Below are 16,363 nucleotides of genomic sequence, written 5' to 3'. Positions count from 1 at the left end.
TTGGGAAACGTGGATTTATGTGTCACGTGTATGTATACAAGAAATGAAGCAATTAACAGTGAAATTATTGGGAAATATACCGAAAGGATTCATTCAATTTTCAAAGAAAGTACACATATCTTTCTAAAATTAAAACATCATTGTAGGAATGCCTGTGCTGTCGAAATACTAAAGAGTCTTGATTTTCAACACAAGGAGTAATTTTATGCGTTGTGGTCGAAGTGATTGGATTTATGCCGATGTCCACGATTCAATATATATAAAACAGAAAATATGTAATAATATGCATTATTGAAGTTTTCTATTACATTTATGTTGAATTTGATTACATTTATTTGTTATTTATCTGTCCAATTTTACAATGCTGTATGAAGTGTCACTCTCTACCTTTCTTTGTACATTAGTTTACCTGGAACTGTAGATTAGTTGAAACTAATCTACAGCTACAGGTAAACTAATGTACAGTGAAAGGTGTACTTATCTACAGACAGAACAAGTACTTGAACAATAGTCTAAATAAAGTACTGGGGACAACAAAAGATGACATCATAGCCATGTTTTAATACTTAGTATATGACGTCAAATACATTTTTTCGGTCTATGAAAATAACCTCAAAGATTTAACCAATAGAAACGTGTGTAACGTAGGAAATTAAATTATTAGGTATCAATTTCATTAAAACAAAATACTGTCATAATTAAGAAAGAGACTATAATTTTAAAGGAGAGCTGAATGTTGAAAGAAACACAAAAGTTTATAGTGATAGAAAAATAAAATTTTATTGAACAGGTAACTTCAAAACTCATCGGATTATGAAAAAGATATTAGCTTGCAAACTATGTGCAAAAGATCAGCGGATTAAAATAGTATCCATTATTTTAAAAAAAACCGGTAAATAAAACAGTGTCATTAGCTGATTAATTTTCAGGCTACATACATGTACATGTATACTCGAAAAATTGAAATACCTTAAACTTACGATTCCAATGATTTTTCATGAGATTATATTTTTCAAATCAATCCATAACGTTAATGTCTCTATTGTGTCGTCGGATTTTCGTGCCATTCTCGGAATTTTCTTATTGTGGATTTAGTCAGACTTAATTTTAAAACCAAGTAAACTAAAAAAAATCCTATGACTACGTTCTGCAAAATGCTAACCTTTCTCAGTTGTATTCTGTGGGTTCTCACTGACTTAAAGGTAGTATGAGTTTAGTAATCAAACTCTTTTTGTTATCACTTGCACACTGAGAAATAATAATAATAATAATTAAAAAAAACAAGTGATCTAGTGATATATTAAACTCCTTTAATTAAGCATAAATACTATAGTAAAATAATAGCTATACAAGGAAGTAGTAATCAATTTGATATATAGCAGTAATTTGATCCAAAACAATAATATATACATGTATATAAAATAAAGATAAATAGCTGGAAAGGTAATTAATATGAGAATTTTAGACATGTTCAAAACAGCAAAATAAGATAATCTTTGAGAAATCGGTGACAAAAAGTATCTGTTTTTAACATGGTTTTCAAGTTGGAAGAAATTGAAGCTCTAAATAAATTAAGAAAATCATTAACTAAAATTTGTGTCCAGTTTTAGCCACTATATATGAATGAGAAAAAAATTGCAATTGTTGAAATAAACAGGGAGTTACCTCCCTTTATCTCCACAACCGTCCCACCCCCTCTATTTATATATGTTTCATATTGATATTGTTTGTTTTAGAAATAAAAAAAATGTCACTAATTAATTATCATTTTGTGTATATTGTGATGTACAACGAATGCTACTAACATAGTGTAGATATTGACTAGAGTAAAAATAACAATTAAGGAAATAAACAGGGAGTTACTTCCCTTTACCTCTCTGCCACTATAAATAATGAAATAAATATGTCCCTAATTGATTATCTTTGTGGCAAGATTATGTAAGTATCGTGTATTTATACATTATAATCAGGGGACATTATCTTATTCATAATATATTTATATGAAATAAACGGCAATAATAAACAGGTTTATAATAATTATTGACATGAAATGGACACACTAAAAAAAAAACCAATGCATAAGATTTGACACGTACAGCAGATCACCATCAATAACATGTAACACAATTATTTACATAGATTTAAACGAAACAAATTCTTGTCACCGATTATATAAAGTGACGGTCAACGGATCAGACAACATAGAAATAATAACTGTGTTTGGCCATCTCAAAGAAATCAATCAGCCAATTAATCGTATAATATATTCCGATACACGTACCAATCATAGACGTCGGTTTCACGGGATCAGATAACTTGTACGTTTACGTGTACATCTGTGTGTAGTCTACACGTACCCGTAAACACACACACGTAAAGTTGCTTACGCCTTATAATATCGATATAACTGCTGAATTCTGTTAAAATCATTACGTCGTAATCAAGATGCCACATAAAAATATATTTTTCCAATGAGCAGCAGACGTATTGTGACTTCTAAGCTATGCTCACTTTAAGTTTCACTATGAAGCAGTCAAAGCAGAATACTACTAATTTGACCAGTTGATTGGTACACATAGCAAAGATATGTCTAAGGTGTTGAGATAAGCCATTCCTTATACCTCCAGTTTGCTGTCGTCAGTGTCTTTGTTAACTTTCTTCAGGAAGTCAAGATAAGCTATAACAGATGATAAAAATATCGACTTTGTGTTATGCATATTATTGTTGGTCAGAATCAATGCAGTGTCACTAAAAATTGTGAAAGTACAAAAACATTGGCGATCTGATCAAAATATATGAAAAGATTTTCAACAATAAAGCTTATCTGCTATTCATTGGAGGTTTAAGAAATGCAAAACGAAAAAAAAACCATCTTATGTAAAAGCACCAAACTGAAATCACCAGTAAAAATATACACAAAGCACTGTAAACCAACTTATTTTCGATCATTGCGGAGATATATTTTCGCGATTTTCTATCGCACGCACAAATATATTAGTTTACAGTATAAGTTAGATGATCTTAAAATCTAATTTAGTGTAAAGCAACTTACGGGTGCTTCCGGTTCCTCTTTCGCGGATTCCATCCACATCTTTGTTTCTATCCGCTCTTGTGGAAGGCGTCCTAATGTATCTGAATATTGAATCATACATAAATTGATATCAATCAATATCGGAATGGAAATAGTGTTTTGGTTTGACTTTTGCTTTTTATCTATGAAAATGTAAACCTAACGAAAATATTCAATCAATCGGAAATTTCCAGATTTAACGAGTTAATGACCTTGTTATTATCATTAGGAACATGTCCTTTAAGGTAAAAACAATTATGCGTTATATTTTTAATGTTATAATCGTCTATTGGTCCATTTTAGGTTTTATGGTTAAATTATTTCTCCCATATCTCACAGGAATGTGTTAGACGTGTTAGACAATTACATAATGTATTCAATACATGTGACGTACTTTATAGAAAATTTCATCAATAACGGCGTTCTTGTGATAATGGCGTGATACAAGCAATATTTGAAAATAACAAAAACAAATACTGAAAGTGGACAGGAATATCTCTACTCTGGAATAAGATTTTGGCAAGCCTCGTGTTGGTCAGCCAATATCTTACACTTGGCAAGTCTCGTGTTGGTCAGCCACCAAAATCTGACATTCTGCAAGCTCGTGTTGGTTAGCCAACAAAATCTTGCACTCGGCAAGCCTCGTGTTAGTCAGCCAATATCTTGAGTTAAGTTGAATTGAGTTGAGATAGCAAAATGATAGCTGTGAGATTATATATATTATATTAAAGACATTTTTTAAATACTTTTTATCAGCAAAATGTATCAATCAAAGGACTGCTTTCTTACAGGATGACTTTGCCTTTGTGATGTTCCCGGAAGCGTTTGATCGCGTCGATGCAGGCATTATAGGCCTTTTGGACGTCATCGTTTCCACTCCCACTTACTAAAAATATATCAAATGCCACAAAGCTTTGAAGCATACAAACATGTAAAATGTACAAGGTAACAAATGAGGATATGTTTCAGCTTATTCTTTGATCAGTGCAATAGCTGTACATTGTTTTACAATGAAATTATTCAAATCCTGATCAGCTGCCACCTTTACATTACATACAATGTACATGTATTTCATTAGCTCACAATATTTTGACGGATCGCCAGTTTACTTAAACAATGCATACAAAACCGATCATTATTTTTTCTTGGGTGGTTTTATATGTTATTATTAAATTTGCAAAGAATCATTCGATATTAATAAAAACTGCAAAATCGATATCGATTAAAGGAATGTGTTCCTACCATAGTTCCGTATGTTGCTATGGTTCCACAAATAATCGCAGAAATCGCGGTGTTCTTCTAGCATGTAGTCTCTAACTTCATCCAAAAATGCTTTTTCATCTGTTGAAACGAAAGAGACACAATATGTGATTTTCATATTGTATGTAGTACATTGTAATAACGAACTATGCATGGAACCTGACGTTTTTATTCAAAATAGGAAATATTGAGAATATACGGAAATTAAGGCATTTGCTGTTATTTACAATTTGTATATTATTATAATACTGACTATCCATTTCGTTATATAATAATGGCTGTCTATTTAGTTGTATAATAATTATTAGCAATGCATATGTTTTATCACTATATATATACATGTATTATAATTATCGCAATTGGAACATTACAGATGCATAAAAATCTTTACAAACTGAGTATAGCACATTAATATCACAAATAAAATAAAAAGTCAGCTGTGTTTGGTTGATTAAATATCATACGCTATATACTATAAAACAACTTATTTTTGTGTGCGATTGAATTTTGCAGGCGAATGAAAATTACGAAAAAAATCTCCTTAATATACAGGTAAAGTAGGACATTAAATTTCTGGGAAAATGTCGTTGGGTATAAAAACGAAAAATGAAGTTTCCACGTAAAATAATTTGACATTCAACATGCCTCCGCTATGTGTGATACCAAGCGCCGCGTCTAGTACTTGTAGGGTGGTGCTTTGTGCCGCACTCCCTCCCTTCATCTGAAAGTCAAAGTAGTCTAGACTGAAGTTTAATCAAGTTATCAGACAGTACATATTTAACACATATAGTTGTTATCGCTAACAAATTAGAGGCAGATTCCAAGTCTTCAATCTTGGCAGTCTCCAAACATATGCTTCTTAATTCTGAGGCATTAATGCAATAAAGAAAAAAAGGGCACAGAAGAGTAAATCGTATTAACGGTTTTCCTTTTAAACGTACAATTAATTTTCACAAGTAAAATGCTATATTATTCTTATTATTTACAAAGAACTTTAAAATTATATTAGCTTAAAAATAATTTATTATTTACTTCAATTAAGAACAACTTCTAATGCCAAATAATTTCAATATCTAGTGTGTGAAATATTTGACACTTTACCAAAATATCTATAAGTATACATACAGGTATTGGATCGGGGGACACGCCTTCATAGATAAGACCGTTCGGAAGCGGTTCATTGCCACCACCCCAACTACAACAGATAATGCATTAATGTTATCATTGCCACATCATATCAAATACTTAGTAATTAATACGTAATTTTACTATATTGAATCAGTTACTTTAGTAATTTAATTGTTAATTAATATTGAAAAGCTTACCATGATAGGAATTAATTCTATTTGATAGTATTTGTCTCATGTTTATAAATCAAATAAAAAATCAGATGTATCAATAAAAATTTTCAGATATTTTCTCATTTATATCTATACACAATGAAATAAATATAATTCAATATAGATTCATATTCTGAAAACTTTCGTGTAAAAATACCCAGAGTAAAATATCCTTAGATGATTGTAGAAATGCTCCGGTTCAACACAATCTGTCAAAATAAAACCAATTTTATAAAAATATGAAGTGTTCACCAAATTTATAAATGTCGACAATGGAAATTTGTTATGATCAAGCTAATCGGAATAAGGTCTGTACTGTATCGTTTAATACATTGTGTTTCGTTTCCGCACAGTGTTAGGGCGACATTTGTTGCCATTAATACTAGTTGTGCTAGATTTAGACTTTTGTCTTTGCATTTGTCTCACTTCCAATGAAAGGTTATATTTACTTTATGTTGACACTTAATTATTTGAATACTCAGTGACAACAAACCTTTGATTCTTTTGAAGGTTTCAATCATGTCTGTCATAACCGCCGGGATAACCTCCAATGCTTTGATCAGAGCAACGCTGTCTTCGTGGCCTTCTGATGAATACTTCACGGCATCAATGACAGCCTATAGGTAAAAATGGAATAGAATAATGTATGATATATATCTATGTCTGTGATAGACAAAACACACGCGATTTAACAAATATTTATACCGATATAAAGTAATTCAATATAATCTACTTTACTTATTGCTTCCACTCCCATATTGTTGCTTTGTCGCCGACCTCAGAGGAAAAACTTTGGTAACGAATCAAGAGAGAATGCATTTACAAAATATTTCAACATGTTGAAATGTTTTCATCCACCTGGAATCGACAGATCGCAGCTGTCAATCAAACTACCGTGGTACCACATATGCCTTTGCATTTTGCATTGTGTTTGCTACAAATTCTGCTATGACATTGAATAAAACACATTGTTTTTCAAAGTGAATTATCCTGTCAAATTGAAATTGCTGATTGAATTTGCGACCCGCAGTTTAGTTATATTCTTACTGCAAACTGTACTGAATATCATCTCAGTATGCATATGAAACAAGAATAGGACAGAAATCCGATTTTACTTTGACAGGATAATAATTTACTTTGAAAAAATAATGTGTTATAAGTACACGTGCGTATCCGAATACGAGGCGTGACTTCATTCCTGCAGATCTCCCATAATGAGCAGCAACGTGTTAAATCTTCTCGCGGATATTTTAAATCCATTCACATTGAATTACCTTGATAGCTGGTGCGAACCTCTGTTCTATAATGACGTGGGTGAGGATGAACCATTCCGCCCCATCACCACCTGGAGTCTGATACATGGCTTGCAAATTCCTAGTTAAAATTAGAATAATTCGTAAATTCATCTTCCCCATACTGACTCATTTGTATTTGTAAATATGTTGTCTAAAAAAATGAAAAATATAAGTTAAAAAAAAAAGAAGAAGAATTTTCTTTAAAAAAAAATAAACTATTACCCTGTAGTTAGTCTTTTAGGCGATTTTAATTCAAATAGAGAAAATTTAATTTTAGCGGTTTAAAGTTTAGTGATCTGGTTTCCATATATGATTTAACCATTTCTTACCATTTCGCGGCTCAAAGTTTCGCGATCATCAGCAATGTCCCGCGAAATTGCGAAATAGCATCCCCACGAAAATAACCAACAATACGGTATGTTTTAACATACATATGACTTATTTGAGAGGCGATTTAATAGCTATATTATTCTATTTATATTTACAAACATATCAAAGCGGTTGCATAACTTAATACATTTATAACTAGCGTAATTAAGAAATAGATTTTAATTTTGTTGAGGTTTGTTGCGAAGCCGGGTTACATAAAATTCACACGGGCTCCATTATCATTATACCCTCATCACCTAAACAAAATAAAAAAAAAAATCTTTATATTTACAGTTTTTCACGCAAATAGATATTATTTATTCTCGCGACAGTTGCAAATTTTTAATAAAATACCCATATTTTCATTCTCTCGATTGAACAGCTGATTGGAATCGAGTCATTCATATTTTCCCACCAAAAGTGGGGTCATGACCCGACGTTGCTACGCCAGCGACTATTCCCGTAACAATAGAATCGCCGCACGTGTTGTATTATCATTATGCACTGATAATGATAATACTAGTAAGCATGGTTATTGAGTCCATGTCAGTGCAAACTGCAAATATTGATTAATATACGTTAAGCTGGCTAAACATTACCCTTTAAAGTTTCCTAAAACTGTTTGAATGAAATATTCCCTTTATATTAAACGTAGCGATTTATTAATATTGATCTCCTTACCTTTGAAACATTGATGAAAATACCCAGTGCAATGATCTGCATTTGACCATTGGACGGTCCCAATTGCAATAACAAGAGAATCATCCTTTCATATTTTTTATTCTGTTGTATATCAAGATACAAATAATACTTATCATACTGAATCAAAATCAAACATAAATTTATCATATTTTTTCAATCCGATTGAATCATTTAAGTGTGAACAAAGCAAAACTGTTTACTCACTCGAAGTCAAAAGGCCTGGAAAAAAGAACGCTTAAATAAAGAACAAGAAAATATGGATAGATACTTTCTTGCATGTTCAACAAAGATAAATCATATAATTGTCAAATGAGGCGTGTGTATTACAATACAAATGTACATATTATTACTGACAAAATAGTCATTTTTCAATAGTCAATTCGTTAAAAATAATATTGCATTATTCTCGGTTCATCAGATACACAAGGTCATCGGGATAGCCAAAAACTACTTTGAAAAACTTGTTTATTAAAAAAATATCTTTTTATGAATTTCATGAAGGTTGTGTCAAAAACAGTTTAGATATACTTGCCCTTTTGGATCCTTAAGTTGCCAGTTTGCCAAAATCATACTCGGGTAACTTAATATAGGTTTTATACCGAGAGCATTTGATACTCGAGTCAGTGGTAGTGCTAAGCAGGTGGGAAGTGTCTGGAAGTTTTAAGACAATCTCAGCAAAGCCTAAGATTTAGTACAACCAACACAGGCAGCTTCATTTGTGAACGTCAGGAAAACTATCAATTAGGATCAAATTTTTAAGGATTTATACCCTAATTATACTAGTGATCTTTTGTATGCCTATTTATCACTTCTTGGGTATACTTGAGAATATTTAAATTGATAAATATAGGACTTCGACAGTACATAATTCCCAATTGATATTTGACTTAAAATTAGCATTGGGGAGTCCATAGGTTTTGACCAAGGTTGATCTTTTTTAATAAAAAGTCTTTTTACCGTTGGGACGTCTCTCTCGCCATCCTGCCACACATATCCAGATGTTAAGAATGTCAATATCTTGTGTAGACAAAGTTGTTCTAATTTGTTCTTTGGTGTGGCATGGTCGCCGTTAAGCTGAAATATTAAAGCAGGTACAGTGACGATGTGTTCTTAAATCTTGTTGATGTATTACAGTCGCTAATTGGCTGAATGACAACACGTGCCAGTGCGACTAATCACGATGTCTCCATCTGGAAAGTCATATTAAAATAGCATATGTTGTCGTTCGTATTACAGAACGATCCTATGTGTTATTAACAAAGAGATGACAGACGATTCTTCTGTCTGCATGCCTTATTCACTTATTATGTAGATATGCTTTCGATAAAAAATAATGATTGAAAATAAAAAAAAATCACATGCAGATATTTGAACAATTTTGTTTTTCAAAATATGTAAATATATGTATAATAAAAGTATACCCTCTCGACTTCCACTCGAATGGTTTTATTTCCACATGATATGTCAAATCCGCAGCTAATCTTTCAAAATCGCGCCAACAGTCTGCTAACTTCACCTAGCACAATGATATTTGTGGTATAATACAGAATCAAAGTAGACGAAGATTGGTATGTAATAGATATTTCATGTTAGTAAAACATGTAACGTTATCAATTGCTAAATCAAAAATAAAAAACTTGCATCATTATTGTTTACTTTTTCTTATAATAATTCCATTAAAATAGAGGATATTACTTGTTTCTCAATGAAAACCAGTTATACTTCATCAAGATGGATGAGCAATGCAAAATTTTCCATCTCATTTATTACATTTTTACATTCTCCCTTTAATTCTTTTCGTTTTTAATAATGTTTTGGAATATTAATGGATATTGCAATACCTTAGAGCAATCTATTAAGAACCCCAGGTCTTTCGAAACAAGATATTTCGATTCGACCTCTTCCAGTGAGAGAGTTCCAACGCCTAAAACACCAATGAATTGTGTTAAGCATAAGACATTTATACGTATTCAAATTCACACTTATGTAAACATCATTTTATTCCATTTTGGTTATTTTGAAATGGCGATGCGTTTTAAGGAGTTATACAGAAGATCTGTCATGAATGTTCCTTCTTTTTAAATCTATATCTATGATATGCGGGTTAAAATGTTTCATTTTTGCGAGACTTCTGCAAGCAAAGTAAGAACAAAATTGAAACAGATTGCATATTACATAATAAGTTAATTTTATCAACGTATGTTCCACTTTCAGATTTCAGCAAGATTGATCTACCAATCAATTGACTGTCGGGACAAATCGATAAAATAAAATGTGGTCAAGTACAAAATAATTCGCTATGGTAGATAAGGCGAAAAAAAACCCAGCTTATTTTAGATACAGCTTTGATTATATAACTTCAAATTAAACTACTTTACTTGACATTAATGATAAAAAAATGCAAGAAGGCAAACACATATCAATCAACTTTAAACAGAAACAGAGAGCTAACAAATACAAATACAAAGACACATGCAGAACACTTTCATTTTAGAATGTCACCTATGACGTTTGATGTGTATTACGCATACAAAGACAAAGTACAAGTTGATATGTTTACTTATTCGGAAATTACTAGCATACTTTTAGGTGCAGATATGAAATATGACATTTAACTAATAAAATTCATTTTTTTGCATCATCAAACATGTAAAAAATGGGTTTACTTAATCACAGGCTTGGAAATCCTAAAATCACGACTACATAATTTTTCTGTAACTTTTCATATTAACTAGGTATTTTTACAGGTTGAGTATAAATCATTATGGTTGCATGAATATGTGTTTTATGTTTGCGTAAATAAGGTAATATTGCTGCGTATGTGCATTTTACAAGTGCAAGTGACTGCCAAGTATTTGATTTATTTAAAGGTTTCTGAGAATTATTTCAGTCTTTCCAATAATATGCTCTTATATAACTTGCTTATCGATTGATTTCTTTGCTTTTTTATACGATTCGTTTATCGTTGTATTTACCGTCTTATAAATAAAACGATGTAGTCTTATTCCCTTATATAGATACTGTAAACGAATGACGTAAGTTGATCAATGCTATTCAACTACAATTCAATAAATATGTTGGTGCTGGTATGGCTAAACAAATCAAAAGTGACAACCAATGATTACTAATGTTGGGGTTTTTTTGCCTATAAAATTTGATATGCAATCGTAATTGCTGCCATCGTATATTTTATTATGTAACATCATATAAATTTGCATATGAGAGGGCAGTCCTAAGTTGTAAAATTTATGCCCAATTCCTCTTTAATTCGTTCAAATAATATATGTTTAGACTAGAAATAAATCAATAAATCAATAGCTACCTGGAAAGTTTGTAAATGACGTGGAAAACGGCGTACACACAGTCAAGATATATATTAAGTGTATATCTAAATATCATGTGATACTATCAGAATGTATCAATAATTTTTTAACGATTACAATATTATTTAGAACAAATAAAACAATGGAAATGTCTGAAGATATAAGAATGAAGAAGGCAATCAAATATAATATTTTCGGCATGACGAAATGCATTGAAATACAAAAATACTTTATCAAAAGTAAGACATTAACCATTTCATTTAGTAATACAGAAAATATAAGACTATAGTAAAGAACTATGTTTATTCATGTTCAACGTATTGCGCATTATATCTTATTGCAAAATTAGTCTCGTTAAAAAATTACCTGGTGTTGAAAGTGTGTCTATTTTTAGACTTAGTTTTTTTTATCTGCCCGTTAATGTTTCGCTGAACTTAAAAAAAATCATTTTGATTTTTTTTCAAATACCGATAATGCGATAAACATTCTAAAGATATATTACGTAAATATGACAGGGTAATTGTTATAAAAATATCTAGTTTCAAATGGAATCATTTATAAATTTCAGAGACATATTTTCCTTATTGATATGTGGTATTTATTTTATACATCTACATCACTCTGACAAAAAGACACGACTGAAGCTTTTTGGATATATTATATAAATTAAAACAGAGAATGAAAATGTCCAGCTAATGGTTAGGGGGGGGAGTTGCTGGGTGTATATGGATATAAATTGTAGTTAGTTTGTGATGGTAGAGTTGGTTGTTGGATGTCATAGACACTAAAACCAGAAATCCCTTGTGGAGTGTATCTGACTTCGTTGTACCGTCACATAGGCGGGTGCTCCGAAAATTAAACGGTAGAATTTACGTTGTTTCATACATACATGGCAGACATGGTAACAACAATGTCAGCCATGCTGCATAAACATATCTACAACATAAGTAATATTTTGATATAACCAAAAAAGGTGGAGCCTCAAAACATGCCACCGGACTACAATGACTTCCGTTATTTCAGTCCCGCAGTTTGATATTATTCAAAATATGACACTTCAATCTGCTATGTCGATTTTGGTTACTTTGGTTTTATCAGTTTAACGTCCTATTAACAGCCAGGGTCATGTGAGGAGGTGCTAGGTTTGTTGGTGGAGAAAGCTGGAGTTCCCGGAAAAAAACCCACCGATTAGTGGTCAGTACTAGGCAACTGACCCAAATGGGATTCGAACATGCGATCCAGAGGTGGAGGCTTTGTGGTATCATGTCGTGATATTTTAACGTGATTAAAAGCCCGTTAAGTTGTTCATGACAATTGAATGGTTTTCATTGTAAGTTTCCGAGAATTTCTAATAGTTTACTTGATAAGAATTCCTGGTGTTTGCGAACGTGACTCACTATGCTGTTAAGGACAACTTTCATTTTACTAGACTCTAATGCGTTAGGCGTTATCAAACACACTAACTACACTTGTATTTGTCATTTCATTGGTTACGTAATTTGATTCCTTAGATCTTGAAGTAACCGAGGGCCTTAGTACAGACATAAATGCTATTTTCGACGAAGTGATCGATATATACCTGGAAAATTGGATAGAGAAACTTGTGACATGGCAATAAATAACAAAAAAGGTCGTAAATATCATTATGTGTTTAATAAAATACAAAAAGGTCAGCATTTAAAAAAATCAGAAACAGTTATCAGTCATATTTCGGGATTATCGCTGTACGTTAACCACTGATATTAACATTATAAATGACCGTTTTATTTTGTAGATCTAAAGATAAGGGTTACAAAGCATGGCGATTTTTTCAAAATACATAATTTTTTTATTAAAATAAGCGTCCTCTATTCTGCATTCATATAACCTATAAGGCCAACCAAATATGTCTGTTAAGGGTTACATTGGCAAAAAAAATATGGCCGGTACTAGGTCGACTTTTATCAATTTAAAGTAGCGGCCGGAACCGGAGATCGACTTTTAATTATTTTTCGTAGAAAAGTGGAACAAAATTAGGGTCGGTGGTAAGAAAAATAGGGTCGGTCGGGTAACCCTAAACAAACATATATTTGTTTGGCCTAATGACACTCTTTCCTATTAAATGTTTCAACACAGAAATCACATTGCATTGCAAAGTAGAGTCTGTTCAATATAAATGTTAATGTATTGCTTTTTCAAAATTTGGTATATAAAGGTTATGATACGACAGTTTTAATCTTTGGATATCAGGCGGATGATGTGATAAACGGTGTATATTGCTGTCATTGTGACATTAACAGAAGTGATTTATTTTGCAAGTTTTAAAAGCCTATTTATAATGCTGCTTTTGTCTCAGTTTTATTTAAACAGTGGTACACTCGCCTAAATAACGGTACTAAACTTTGTTTAAGATGTTTTAAAGTGAAATTATCGCACTTTCCAACTATAGTAACTGTAAATACTGTAAACTGTAAAAAACTGTAAATTTCTGTAAATACCCACTAGATATACGATTTCCAATCGCCTTAATGACGGCATGTGTAGGAGGTCGATCTATGGACAGGAATCGCTCACCTAGCTAACTAGGAACATATTTATACGTACACGTGCAGATACAATTGACGAATAAAAGATATGTCCAAACAAACAGTTATGTATATACGCTAAATAACGTAATAAAATGGCTATTTGATTAAGGATATATGGTTCCAATCTTGCTTTACTGATACATAATATAACGTTGTTAAAAGTTTACCGAAAATATATATTTTAGGAAAACTCTAAAATTCACATTTTTCGCAAACTTGCACAACAGATTACGAGTCAACAAAAATACATAAGATTAGCCATGAAGCATACACACATTTAATCAAATAACTCCTGATAAACAGCTTCAAAGAATTGATTAATAAACATGCAATATACATGTACATATCACTATAAGAGTTCATGGGATCATATACCATACAATACACCAACACTGCGCACCGAGGTAAGTATCGTTAGGTCAGTATGTGTTTGTGTTATTGGATTAGTCTAATGATCGTTTATTTATCTGGTGTATAAGTATACAAACATATTATGGCTATTCAAATGTACGTCGATATAGAAGATCTAATGTCATAATTAAGTCTCTGTTCGAGATATTTTAAATGTACGGTGGGTAAACATATGTAATAAAATAACCCCTGGTAAGCGAGGACACAACGCACAGATAGCTAGCTGAATTAATTATTTGTTTTAATTACTTTTTTTTTTATTTTACGTGGGTTGCAATTTGATGAATTTACAAATAAAGTTTGTTTTTTTTATCTCAAAAACTACTTCTTTACATTAATACAAAGTCGCGCTTATGGTAGCTCTATTTAATCGGTCTAATACCAATATTGCTGTCGTAATGCATGAATGTCTGGAGTTTAAAGTACTAAATGTATTGTTTTATAATTTGAATGAATGTGAATCAGAGCGTATCCATACCACGACAAACGTAATGAGCAGGAATCAAAATAAAGACTATATGAGCAGGAATCAAAATAAAGACTATTTCAATGCTGCGCTTTTCTTTTTTTACAATTTTTTTTTAAATATTACATGTAAATAATATTATATGTTCCTTTCGTAGAAGGACAATTACACCATTTACATATTTCATAATTTTATTTTTAAACAAGCTTACATTACTCTCTTCTGTATTCAAATGTAAAAAAAAAAATAAAAAAATATCAATGATAATAAAAAGCGTTAAAAGTTTTTATAGAACGAGCGCAACTATGCGGGAAACATTTTATTAATATATCAACTTGACTTAAATTGAGAAACTGTCTATACGAAGCCTGTCCGCAAAACAACGGGATGAAAATAAGTATAAACTCAAATGTGGGCAAAAGAGAATACCTCGGGCTATGCCTTTTTACGCTGTCAAACTCTAGGTCTCGATACATTGTTCTAATGATGCCGAACGGTACTTTCATATCTAATCCCCTAACAAAGGTCAACAATCAATGAAATACATGTAATAAACCATTATGAATCCAAATAACTCCAGATTTTAAAAACAATTGTATATTTAGCTTACTATTTAGAAAAGTAGGCATACATTGATGTCTAAGTAATGTCTACAGTTTGCATCACAGTTATTTTCCGAAAATTCGTACAATATGGATGAAGTAATTATCAAAACATATCAATGCATGCATATTTACTACTCGATCTGTCTTTCATTCAATGCTCATGTTGCTATACCGATAAATGTAGTTGTCAATGCAAAATGAGCTATAATACTAATAATGATAAGTTTATAGTTTATAACTACATTATATAACTCTAACATTATATTTTTTATTGGTAAGTTAACTCAAATGAAAATGTATGTTTTGAACGCATCTAATTGTGAAAACAATTAATTAAAGAATCGATTAACATACATTTGTGTTCGTTTTTATAAGATTTTCTGTAATAGACCATTAAATTGTACGCGTCCGAAATATGAAATATTGCAAATAAAAAATATATATCTTTATTTCGTTTAGGTACATATGAATCAATTAATGAAAGATACTTGTAGTTGTTTCAAGAGTGACAAACATATCGAATAGTCTGGCTATCTTAACTTGTTCTAAAAAGTTTTACAATGATGTAAATCCTTAATCATGTTAATAGTAAACCAAAAACGCTTGAAATGAATTCAAAATAATTGTCTTACCTGCGGCCATGATTTCACAGCAGATTGAAACAATTACCTGACGTTGGGGTTTATATATATTTTTTTTAATTTTATTTTTGGAAACACGTTAGCTGTCACTTCTGGGAATCTTGGACGAGTTTCAAGATTATAAATAACAAATGACAACACCTGCTTTTCGTTTCAAAGTATGGAAACAAATACTACCGTTGGAAAAATACACATATACATATATGTATATATAATAAAATAGTAAATAAATCATTTATGTGATTAATAAGGTATGAACGAACTACCTCAACTGCAAAAAATATCATGCATTGAATAAACATTGTATGAACGAT

General features: G+C 31.3%; 1 pseudogene; it reads right to left on the bottom strand.

Moving 5' to 3' along the window:
• Positions 1-766: 766 nt before the first annotated feature.
• LOC138323511 (indoleamine 2,3-dioxygenase 2-like) lies at positions 767-16,099 on the bottom strand (annotated as a pseudogene).
• Positions 16,100-16,363: the final 264 nt, after the last annotated feature.

This window comes from Argopecten irradians, chromosome 5 (assembly GCF_041381155.1).
Source record: "Argopecten irradians isolate NY chromosome 5, Ai_NY, whole genome shotgun sequence".
NCBI classification, from domain to species: Eukaryota; Metazoa; Mollusca; class Bivalvia; order Pectinida; family Pectinidae; genus Argopecten; species Argopecten irradians.
This window is presented reverse-complemented; position numbering and strand designations above follow the sequence as displayed.